The following is a 13,451-nucleotide window of genomic DNA, read 5'->3' as shown; positions in this document are numbered from 1 at the left end:
CGTTAAAGTTCTTCGAAGGAAGCCGATGTCCATTGTAAGGCGCTGCACTCCGTGGGCGAGCGTGTAACCACCTGCGGACGGCCACCGGCAGATAACCCCTCAATGACACTGCCGCAACTTCCACTCGCCACGCAAGTTATACGCCACATTTGAAACGGAGGAAAGGGCTCCCGCCGTAGGTGTCTTAAATATCATTAGTGCCCGTAACGTCAGCCCGCTGGATTTCAGTAATTTTGGGTGATTAATTTTAAACGGCACCGGCAGCCGCACTGCTGAATTTTAAAGTTGTGCCTCTCGCGCCACCGGCTACTCGTTACTGGCCAATAATTACCTGGTAGGCAGTCGGAACAGGCGGCGGGGGCTGTGCAAGAAGCCGCGGTGTTTGCTTTGTGCGCTCAGGGGATGACCGTCTTTAAGGCGGCCAGAGACACTTCAGCGGCAGAGAGGTAAAAAGAAAGGGAGCTCCGCAGTGTTCGTCCCGGTCGTAACGCGAGGCCGACTCACGAATTATATTCGCAACAAAAGTGAGAAAACGAGCGGACGTAAAAGCGGAAAAACAAGTGTTTTCCGTTCTTCGCGTCATTTTTTATTCCCCTCGCAGTGTAACCAATTGCCGGCAGTCACATTAATATTTACCGGCCGCGGCGAGTTCGGCCGACCGCATCTTTGACCGAAGCCGACGTCCGACTGGTCGTCGCGGCGCCGCCGCCTGCCACGTATAACTTAGCTGAGTCCCGATACACCTGTTCGCTTCCTGACCGTGCGTTCAAGTCTCCCAGCCGCGCCACGCCGGAATAATATATTTTAATTAAATTAGTGGAATTTAGAAAGCCATAAAGCTCCTACTGACAGCTGAATGGACCAGTTTCCGAGATTTACGAAGTGAGACTCTTTTTTGATTGTGAGTTATACGTGAGGGAGTGATTTGCAGGCTATTGTAGACGCCCTCCTGCTCCGGAACGAATTCATCGAGGCGGAGGGCGGGCGTAGCTCCGTGCGTGGGCCGTTCCCCGCCCGATACCCTTCCTTCGCTTTGTGTACTCGCTTCTTTGACCTCATTTGCCCGTACTTAGCTGCCTGGTTTATTGTCTTCGTATCGCGGCTTTACTTTTTATCACATTCTCCCCGAATGCTTCCCCTCTTCCTCTCCCACTCTCTCTCTTCTTGCCGTGTATGCCCTCGTACAGCTTTTGGTGTTGATGCACACGGGCAGACGGGAAGCCAACCCGCCCATACGGTGAGGCATTGTCTGTATGCGTTATGGGACAGCCGCGGGCACCCATTGTGCTAGTCTTCTTCCGAGTGGCTCTGCGTCTGGAGAAGGGACGCCCTGCCTACGCGCGAACCGACGCCACCGGAGAAGATGGAGTGTAGGGGTAGAATGTACCTGATTTGAGAAAACGAGGAGTTACTAACAAAGAAAGGCAGTGACTCCTAAGAGACAACAGCCCATTAGCCTAAGGTAACGACAACAAGTTTGCCAATTACTTTAACTAAAAAATGATGATTTCCAGTAAGTCTATTCGATGTCACTCTAACAGCTGTTTGATCGGCAGTCTTTAGTCAACCACTTAACAGTTCTCAAATGAAAGCTGCTAATGAAGTGCTGTCTTCTCATGAAATGACTTATAGCCAAATAGTCTAAGTTTTGGGCCACTTCCAGATATGCTCTGCTGGCGCGTAGCAATTCCCATTGGCTTCATCGTGTTGAACGTCAGCGTCCATGGAGTGTAAATGTCTTGTGAACCATCCCCTCATAGGATCCATTGTCGTAGACGGAACACTTAATTGCCAAAAGCATTTCAAGCGCGTAACAAACCAACTTTCATAGATATTAGACCTTCCTTCGTGGACAAGGTGGTATCAATATGATGGCTGTACAGCATCCACAATGGACGAGGTAGTATATTTTGTAGTGACCTGGCATTGTCAGTGTACAAGTGCAACCTGTTATGTCAATAAATATTAATTGCCTTTATAAAATATTTATTAGCCAAGCTCGCGTTAATGAAATCAGATAGCTAGTTCCGACCGCCACCGCTCTTCTTCAGAACTACACTACTGACCATTAAAATTGCTACACCAAGAAGAAATGCAGATGATACACGGGTATTCATTGGACAAATATATCATACTAGAACTGACATGTGATTACATTTTCAGGCAATTTGGGTGCACAGATCCTGAGAAATCAATAGCTCTATCCTAAACGGCCTTATTACGCCTGGGCATTGAGTCAAACAGATCTTGGATGGCGTGTGCAGGTACAGCTGACCATGCAGCATCAACACGATACACGATACCACAGTTCATCAAGAGTAGTGACTGGCGTATTGTGACGAGCCATTTGCTCAGCTACCATTGACCAGACGTTTTCAATTGGTGAGAGATCTGGAGAATGTGCTGGCCAGGGCAGCAGTCGTACATTTTCTGTATCCAGGAAGGCCCGTACAGGACCTGCAAGATGCGGTCGTGCATTATCCTGCTGAAATGTAGTGTTTTGCAGGGATCAAATGAAGGGTAGAGTCACGGGTCGTAACACATCTGAAATGTAACGTCCACTGATCAAACTGACGTCAATGCGAACAAGAGGTGATCGAGACGTGTAACCAATGGCTCCTCATACCATCACGCCAGTATGGCGATGACGAATACACGCTTCCAACATGCGTTCACCGGGATGTCGCCAAACACGGATGCGACCATCATGATGCTGTAAACAGATCCTGGATTCATCCGAAAAAATGTCGTCTTGCCATTCGTGCACCAAGGTTCGTCGCTGAGTACTCCATCGCAGTCGCTCCTACCTGTGATGCAGCGTCAAGGGTAACCTCAGCCATGGTCTCCGAGCTGATAGTCCATGCTGCTGCAAACGTCGTCCAACTGTTCGTGCAGATGGATGTTGTCTTCCAGACGTCCCCATCTATTGACTCAAGGATAGAGACGTGGCTGCACGATCCGTTACAGCTATGCGGATAAAATGCCTGTCATCTCGACTGCTAGTGATACGAGGCCGTTGAGATCCAGCACGGCATTTCGTATTCCCCCCCCCCCCCCCCCCGAACCCACCGATTCCTCGACCAACGCGAGCAGCAATGCCACGATTCGATAAACCGCAATCGCGATAGGCTACAATCCGACCTTTATGGAAGTCGGAAACGTCATGGTACGCATTTCTTCTCGTTACACGAGGCATCACAAAAACGTTTGACCAGGCAATGCCGGTCAACTGCTGCTTGTGTATGAGAAATCGGTTGGAAACGTTTCTCATGTCAGCAAGTTGTAGGTGTCGCCACAGGCGCCAGCCTTGTGTGAATGCTCTGAAAAGCTAATCATTTGCATATCACGGCATCTTCTTCCTGTCGGTTAAATTGCGTGTCAGTAGCACGTCATCTTTGTGGTGTAACAATTTAAATGGCCAGTAGTGTAAAAGAAATTGAAACGAAAGTTTACAGGTCAGGAATTCTATTCTGCATTAACGACTGACCAGTACATACCAAACTAAACGCAGCGGTAACTACGACAAGAGGACACTACGTGAATTGGCTATTAACAATGGAAGGGACTGTCTGCTTTGAATTATGGTTTCCAAGCTGACATTCCCTTGAGTTATTAACAGCGTACTGACAACGTGTCCTCCTGGCTTAGACTGCTGTGTACGCTTTTGCATCTACTGTTCAGTAATTTTCTTATAAATTTTTTGGTGATATAATGAGGGTACCAGAAACAAGATTACCAAGAAAAATTATGGAGGAACTTTGGAACATGAAGCAACAAGTAGGAAGGATAAGGAAATCAGGGAGGATATGAAACAGCTAGGATTAAACCTAGACGATTTGCAAAACAAAACAGAAAATTTAAAAAACTGAAATTCGTGAAAATAAGTTTGATACCAAAAATTGACAAACGAAACAAAAAATGAGGAACGTCAAAAAAGTTCCCAACGAATGAGGAGATACTATGCAACTTCGAAGAAAAAACATACTGAAGAAATGACCAGAAATTGATTGATTGAAGTGATCCAATGAGGCAGTAAAAGAAGAAGAAGAAGAAGAAGAAGAAGAAGAAGAGAATGGCTTTAATGCTGAATGTAATTTTTGTCTTGTCACCTTTCGTTCCAATGACATTCAGACCAGAAGGTGTCGGGGACGGTCGCAACTACGTATCAGACTTCCTATGTCCGTTAGTGACTGATAAAGATACTATAAAATAATCAGCATTCATTGGTAGCATAGTTTGTTTTCAGAGATTGTTTCCAAATCGCCAGAATGGTCGAGAGGAACCTGTACCATTGCCGATGCGTTCACCAGATTTAACTCACCGATTACAAGGATATACAGATTACATCAGATTGTATGAGACTACGTGTTACTGTTGCTGCGCTGAAATTTCTGACGAAATGGTAGAATGGCTGCATCGGTCTCTGCGTGGCAGACTGGAAACTTGTTTGAAGCTGATAGTCGACTTATTGAAGTCCGGCTAAATAAACACTTAACGAAGTTCTTGCCACTCAGATTTGTATTCCGTTAAATTCCAATCTTCCTTCCACCCTTCCTTCAAATTTGTCTCAAGTCTCAAGGTTTCTACGACTTCCTCCGTCACCATCCTGAGGAGATTCCAGTAGATCGTTTGGTATTTTATTTAGTTGGCCAAATTATGTCATAGAGACGTTATGAAGTCGCGGAACTTTCATATGCCACAAGAGTTTATGTGGAGTGAAGAACATCAGTAGCGTTGCTGATTTCATTAGACGGTGGATGACTAAGCTTATTTCTCTGTTGCCTTTCACTATCAAGCAGTCATTTCCTTGTAAACAAATGGGTCACTCAAGTGAGCAAGACAAAACCTGCTTAATGTTAGATCTGGCTGCCTGCTGAATTGCAGTTCGGCTGTAGATGGTTCGTAGTACTAGGATTATCCGTTGACATTTGCTAATCTTTAGAGCTATATTCGTGAGGCGTTCTCATCCATGGTTAAATTTTCACTGGTTCGCGTTGAGAACTTGCCATGTATACCTCGAGTGCACTCAGTTCCGGATGTCAATTCTAATCCACCGTCTTTGTTAGGTCAGAAACTTCGAGAGCTCTTTACAGAATCCGATTTTCCTCACTTAATCTGAAGAATTTTATAATCAATACCGTCACTTTTCTCTTCTTTTCTGCTCATTATATGCTCTGCTTCATGCGATTTTGTTCAAGTAATGATTAAGTGTTTACAGATTATCCAACACTTGTCGTCGTGCGCTGAAAGAACTTGTATTATTCTTTTCATCCGATTTACCGATTTGATTATATATGCAATGGTACATACACACGCAATCTTTATCTTGCCCTCCCTGGTCACTTTTCTACTATGTAACTGCAGTAACAAACCCCATACTGCGCAGCCATTAGATGATCGCCCAATGTCATGCGTAACTAAATTGGATGGTTTATTCTATGATTATCATACGGTATTTTCAAATCAATGATAAAACCCAGTATTTTAGATATTACGTATTACGTCCTTTGAATGCAATTTACAGTAAAGAAAGTAAGTGTGGCGTTGGTAGAACCTGCTGAGGCGCTATACTTGCATCTACAGAACAGTGTATTTTAATGTTTCATATTTGACTGTTACAATCACAAATCAGAGTTTACATTCTCTTGCACTGTAAGTTGTGCTGCTAAATTTACTGCAGCTGAAGCCTTGGAAATGACGTTTCAAGTTCACTCATTTAGAATTACATATATTGCTACGCCTCCCAGTTTCCATTGAGTATTGAATGTAATAATCAGCTGCTCAAGTAATGTTCGCTTCTGTGCAGAAGTCAGATAGTGTTCATTAATTACTTTAATCGATCATTACTTTGTCTATTATAGGGGATAGCTTGTTCTAATCTGGCAAATTCAACTTTTCAAATAAGCACTCCGCCTACGAGTTGAAGTGACTGTCCCAGTTAAAGTTTACTCGTTCTCATCTCACAGGGGCAGCGGTTACACCGTCAGCTGTACGCGAAATCGGGTGCTGAAAGGCAACAGAAACATGAACTGTGTTATCCGCTATCTAACTAAACCAGCATTATCTCTTTACCAATGTTCTTCAATCATACAAGCTGAAATAACCTCTAGGAGCATCTGGACGTTCAGTGACTTCGTGACGTCACCATGACGTAATTTGGCCAGCTCAGTACCACACTGCCTCTTGACATCTCACGATAATGACGACATAGGAAGTCGACGAAATCTTGAGGCTGAACACAAACAAGAAGGGACAAGAACACCGTGGACCATTTACTCAAAAATGTCGCCACGGAAAACTGCGTTCTTCCATTCTGGAGGCAATCTGTGAAGGGGAATTCTCTTTTTCCTACAGAAAAGAACGAATTTGTTCATTCAGAAACTCCTTTCAAGTTTGTACTGGCAAGCCCGAATACCTGTCGACATTTACAATTTTGAAAAACTGCGATTGCTCGTGGTCTACATGTACTAGCATCTAGCAAAGAAAACCTCGACACCACAGTTTACTCTAGTTTAATATTTTACATCTGTCAGTTCGAAACCGGTTACGTCGCTATTTACTTAAATAAATAGGAGTATTAATAGTGGCTGCTTGCTGCCTTTTTCTTTGTAAGAATCAACCTACAGAAATTGTACACAGCCACGGTTTCACGATGTCAGTTTTAGACAAAATAAGATTATTTCGTTGTGACCAAATTCGAGCTGAAGAACAGAGAGTCAGTTTACAATGCGGGGCAAATTTCGAAAACGAAGGATGATAAAGGGCACTTCGGAGTTGTTGTTTTTTAGAAAGAGTGAAAAAATGGATGGGAAGTTCTTTTTTCCTCAGGCAAGAGATGAGGTATCCGAGCTATTAGCGTAGTTTATGTGCTTCCAAAATTGATAAACAGGAGGTGACAAAAAAGTTATAATTTAAATTTGGAAACAAATTCAAATTCGCTGAAGTCCCATAACTTCATATCAGTATGCTTATTTATGTACCTCTATGTTTAATTATTTAGTTTACGTGAGAAATAGACATTGACGGGAAAAAATTGAAGCACCAAGGTGCTGATCGACGCAAACGAGTGTTGGTAGCTGTGTTTCAACATCAGAAAGATGCCGTCTATTCAAATTTCGTGCCAGTCGGGCAAGTGTGGCGCTAGTAGCGCTGATACGACGATGCAAATAACTTTTGCTTTAAATACTCTCTGTAACGGACGTGATCATCAGTTATCTCTGACACTGGATGTGGTCAGTTGATGTTAGTGAAGAACACCTTTAGGTGACAAAGGCGCCGTCATCAACATCTCACTTACTTAGAATGAGGTCTTGTAATACGGCTACGAGATCTTCAGAAATGTAGCCACTGTACATGATTGCTGGCTGCGCTGGTCACGAGAATGTACAGTCACTAGAAGACCGATCTCCAAAGAGCGACGTTTCACTACCGAGAGGGAATATCATCATGAAACGCAGCACTACCGAGACCGCATCGTACTGCATCTGCAACAGCAATTCAAGCACCACAGTGACACAACGAACTATTACAAATCGATTACCTCAAGGACAGCTCCGAGCCAGGCGTCCTGTAGCGTGCTTCCATTGACCACAAACCACCGTCATAGCGACTTCAGTGGTGTCAAGCGAGAGATCATCAGAGGCAGCGTGGTGGTGTGTTGTGCTTTCTGATGAAAGCTGGTTCTGCCTTGGTGCCAGTGGTTAGGAGGAGGTCAGTTGAGGGCCTGCAACCAACCGGTCAGCGTGCTGGACACAGTGGGCCTATACCTGGGTTTATGTCTCGTGTGCGATTCCGTCGGACATCAGGAGCACTCTCGTCGTTATCCCACTGACCCTGACTGCAGATTTATGTTTCAGTCTGCTGATTCAACTTGTTGTTGTGCTGCCATTCATCAACAGAATTCCGGGAAGGAGGGAGTGGGGTGGGGGGTGTATTTTCCAACAGGATAACGGTCGCCCACACAGGGATTCCAGCGTCATCCATAACCGGCGTTAACCGTCCCTATACTGACCGACCAAGTGCAACAGGCATGGAATTCCATCCCACAAACTGACATCCGGCATGTGTACAACATAATGTGTATACGTTTGATTCCTTGCATTCAACATTCTGGGGACTACACCGGTTATTAATGTACGAGCATTTCACGTTTGCAATGGCTTATCTCACGCTCACATTAACATGTGATTTTGCAATGTTAATCACTTCAATATGTTACCTAAACAAATGTCTTCCACAAATTTCGTAACCCTAAATTAATTATTTTTTGCTGTTGCGGTTTTTTTACCGTCAGTGTAATTTGTGTGCGAAATAACTGTAGACTTGTTTACAGGAGCCCAGGTATTTCTAACAGCTGCTCACGAATGGAGGAAACTAAAACTAGACTTATTTTCGTTATAGCTTCGCAGCAGACAACTAAAATTTGGTAGAGACACAGTCATGTGTTCGTTTCCGAAACCGATAAAACAATGAGGGGTGATACGTTATAACTGAACAATTTTGAACTGAGAGGATCCATAAACGAATTTCGATCTCAACCTTGCCGAGGCTGTTAACAAGTAAGCCTGGTTTGAGATACACGTGGTACCTTCTGTCGGTTTCCACAGTGCGTGTACTTTCTGTGAGATGTCGTTATGGTTAATAATCTCACTGCGAATTCATTAGGCTCTAGCATAGGGATAACATCGAATTACTTTCTCAAAGGTGAAAGGCGATACCTATAATATAAGTTAAAGCCACAGGAGATGCCTTATAGGGAAGTAGTAAGTATTATGAGCATAAGTGAAAGGTAATCAGACCATCGACGCGATTGAACATCGATATGCGATGGGCCCACCCCAATAGCGGTACTAATCTATTCCTACCCATCCTGAGATAGAGTCCTAAAGCTCAATGAGCAGTGAAGACTCTGCAGTTGAGATACCAGAAATATTCAAGCGTATGGCGTCTTGCTAGGGATGATTCTCCCTGGGATTCAGTCAGCTGTTAACTCAGCTCCAATATGGTTGACTTCGCGCGTGCGCACTGAATTTTGGCACACGGATTGCAGCCCAGCTTCCGTTCGGTACGCTCTCCGTTCCGCGATTCGACTATATACGTAATTCTCCGCAGGCAGTACACCATGTGCACAAAATAGAGAGTACAGAATGGAAACTCAGCTGCAATCTCCATCAATTGTGCATTTTCGCCACTGGGCTTGCCTACAAGTAAACTGTTGAAGTTAGAAATATATAACGAGCAGTAGTAAGAGGGAAAACCACACAGGAAAGTAACGCGCGGTTCCCACAAAGCAGCTGAGGAAAATGATTTTTCCGATACTCTTGCAATAAACAATAAAAGCTCACTAAACTATAGAAAATGCATGTAAAGGAGGCAACGCTGGATCAACTCTCGGGGTTAGCTTTTCGGTAGAGGTTCTCCTTTTCATTTAAAACATTTAAAAAAATACTTGTTTCGCAGCTGCACGTTTTCCCCACTACTGTATCCGCTCTGAGGTGACTAACTGGTGCACAAAATTGATTTCTTTTGTAGCTTATAATTTCATATCAGAGCTCGATTATGAAGCGTCCACTATGTCGATATTGGTCATAGTTACTGTGATACTTAATGTCTTAGTATTCTGCAGCATAAACTCTGAAGACTATGCAATGGAAAAAATGTGGTCACTAGGTTCTTTAATACAGGTTCTTTATGGGTGGTGCGCTGCTGTGTTCTAAATGTAGCTAACATATCGAAATTGTTTTCAAGGTTGGAAGGAAAGCCACGTCTCACTACCCTATCGTGAAAATAGTACTTCATTTTATTTGAGCGCCACGTGCATGTAGCAGGTAGTTCAGTCGTGCAAGTAGACGCACATTTCTTAAATTAGTGATCACAATTTATTGGTGTATTTAATACTGGAAGAAACTGATAAAGAAGACATTCCACACTAACTATTCTATAATGGAGAAGATGAAAATATCTCTTATTTAGGACTAAGCTTGACAAAAGTTTCTTTGTGACACTTAGCAATCGTCATTAATGAAATGAATGTGATTTATATTAAATATTATGTTAATGAACTTATAGGTCTGGGCATATTTCAAAACGTTTGTATAAATTAATTTTTAATGCAGCTACTTTCTTCTTTTAAAGTAATACCTACGTTAATTCGAAATACATTGACAGAATAAAATTAGTACACCCTTTTAGAGCTTTCCAATTGCATTCCGACATAACTGTCACCCAGGAGCGTGACTGAATGAAATTGAAAATGTTTATTTGACACCACAAACGGTCGTCAAGCCACGGTCACTAAAACAATGATATTTTTAAAAGTTTACAAAACTAGTTACGACGTACTGAATAGCTTTCTTCAAATGTAACCACAAACCTGAAAAACTGCATCAATAACTGCAATCACACTCCTTTCAATTATTACGAAAATACATTAAAGGCAGTAAACTGAAGCAAAGGCAACTGAAATGGGTCACAAGACGTCGACAATTTTTGGTTGATGCAGCGAAGAACGATCATTTTAAAAAACGTTCGTTGCATCACTGCAGGACGTAATGCAAGAGTATATAAGATCATTCATCCCGATGCAGTTTCCATCTACAATGCATTAAGAAGTCCAATGATTCATCAACCAAAAACTGACATGACGTCTTGTGACCCGTCTCTGCTCCCTTTGCTTCAGTTTACTTGTTTTAGCGTATTTTTGGTAATACATGAAAGGAGTGTGATTGCTGTTATTAATTCAGTTTCTCAAGTTTGTGATTACATTTGAAAAAGGCCTATCATAACGTCAAAAATAGTTTTGTAAAATTTCAAAAATTTCATTGTTTTAGCGACTGTGGCTTGACGACCGTTTGTGCTGTCAAATGAACATTTTGATTTTTATTTCCAATATGCTAAAAATTTATGGTTGAACAGTGCATATGGTGTACATGAAATATTTCCATTTACAGATCAACATTTTTGGCGGACTTAAAATCAAATAAGACAGAAGGGATAGATAACATTCCATCAGAATTTTTAAAATCATTGGGGGAACTGGCAATAAACTATAATTCACATTGGTGTGTAGAATGTATAAGTACGGTGATGTACCAATTGACTTTCGGAAAAACAACATCCACACAATTCCAGCGAATGAGAGTCAAAAAGTGCGAGAACTACCGCACGATCAATTTAATTAACATCTTACATCCAAGGCCGGCCGCGGTGGTCTCGCGGTTCTAGGCGCGCAGTCCGGAACGGTCGCAGGTTCGAATCCTGCCTCGGGCATGGATGTGTGTGATGTGCTTAGGTTAGTTAGGTTTAAGTAGTTCTAAGTTCTAGGGGACTAATGACCACAGCAGTTGAGTCCCATAGTGCTCAGAGCCATTTGAACCATTTGAACCATCATACATCCAAGTTGCTGACAAGAATAACATACAGAAAACGAAAGGGAAAACTGAGGATGTCAAGTTTGGCTTTAGGAAAGATAGAGGCGACAGAGAAGCACTTCTGACGTTGCGATTGATAATAAAAGCAAGACTAAAGAAAAATCGAGACACGTTCATAGTATTTGTCGACGTGGAAGAAACGTTCGACAGTGTCAAACGGTGCAAGATGTTCGAAATTATGAGAAAAATTTGGGTGAGCTATAGTGAAAGACAGATTCTAAACAATATGTACAAGAACCAAGAGGGAAAAATAAGAGTGAAAGACCAAGAACGAAGTGCTCGGGTTAAAAAGGTGTAAGACGTGAACGTAGTCTTTCGGCCCTACAGTTCCATCTATACCTCGAAGAAGCAATGACGGAAATAAAATAAAAGTTCAAGAGTTTAATTAAAATTAAAGGAGGAAGGATATCTGTGACACTTCTATCCTCAGTAAAAGTGAGGAAGAATTACAGGATATGCTGAATGGAATGAACAATGTAATGAATAAATCAAAGAGAGAACAAAGTAGTGAGAAGTACCAGAAATGAGAGCAGCGAGAAACTTAACATCAGGATTGGTGATCACGAAGTAGATGAAGGATTGTGCTACCTTGGCAGCAAAATAACCCATGACGGACGGAGCAAGGAAGACATCAAAAGCAGATTCTCACAGCCAAGAAGGGCATTCCGGCCAAGGGAAGTCTGATAGTATCAAATACAGACCTTAATTTGATGCAGAAATATCTGAGAATGTATGTTTGGAGCATGGAATTGTATAGCAGTGAAACATGGACTGTGGGAAAACCTAAAAAGAAGAGAATCGAAGCATTTGAGGTGTGGTGCTCCAGAAGAATGTTGAAAATTAAGTGAACTGGTAAGGTACGGAATGGTGAGGTTCTCTGTAGAATCGGCTATGAAAGAGGAGTTTACGGACGCTCAAGGCCGAGATTATCAGTGGGCGAGGAAAGGAATGTAAGGAAAACACTAACGAGAAGAAGGGACAGGATGGTAGAACATCTGTTACGATATCAGGGTGAAACATTTCCTTAGAAAAATTTTATAATTACTGTGCCGGAAAACGCCTTACGTTATTTGATTTTCTAACAGCTGAGCAAAACTGAACGTACTCAGACATTTCTCTCTTTATTTCTTGTGATCATCACTAAACTGACACTAGCAACGCAATCTGACTTTCAATAATCCTAACAAAAGAATGGCCCTGACTAACAATAACCTACACCTTTCATGAATCACTTACCTCACAAAAATCATAGTTACTCAAACTACTGCAATACAGCGTGCGCCAATACTGCCCGCTGAATAAAAGATACTAAATATTGAAGGCACTAACTATGATAGCCACAGTTATCTAAATGAAAGATTTTGATAGAGAACAAGCAATCTATTTACTTTAATAACGTTCAAAAGTCATCATATATATATATATATATATATATATATATATATATATATATATATATATATATATATATATATCAGTTCATGACATCCAGTCTTACAAATTGTTCATGACATCCAGTCTTACAAATTTACTGTCTCTGATGGACACACATCCAGATCGTCCGCTCTCAAAATTCTGCCATCTCTCTCCCCACATCCACCACTGCTGACGGCTCACCTCCAACTGCACAACGCTACGCGCTGTTCACATCCAACTGCCCAACACTACAACAGAAAATATTCCAACAATGCAAACCAGCCACAGACTGCACACAGCACAGTCAGTGATTTTTATACAGAGAGTTACGTGACGTTACCAACATAAAAACCTAAACAGCCTACTTACAAGGGAATAACTAGTATAGTGCTGAAGCGAGCTGTAGAGGGTAAAAATTATAGAGGGAAGAATTGGAATACATCCAGCAACTAGAAATAGTTTAGGAATTAGGTTGCAAGTACTATTCTGAGACGAAGAGTTTAGCATGGGAGATGAGTTCGTGGCGGGCCCCATCAAACCATTCAGAAGACTGATGATACACACAAAAAAGGCACAAGTGTTTCTCGTTCTGGAGTCGCAGGTATC

The sequence above is a fragment of the Schistocerca gregaria genome, chromosome 8 (genome assembly GCF_023897955.1).
Source record: "Schistocerca gregaria isolate iqSchGreg1 chromosome 8, iqSchGreg1.2, whole genome shotgun sequence".
Classification (NCBI taxonomy): Eukaryota; Metazoa; Arthropoda; class Insecta; order Orthoptera; family Acrididae; genus Schistocerca; species Schistocerca gregaria.
The sequence above is the reverse complement of the archived record's forward strand: the minus strand, read 5'-3'. Positions refer to the sequence as shown.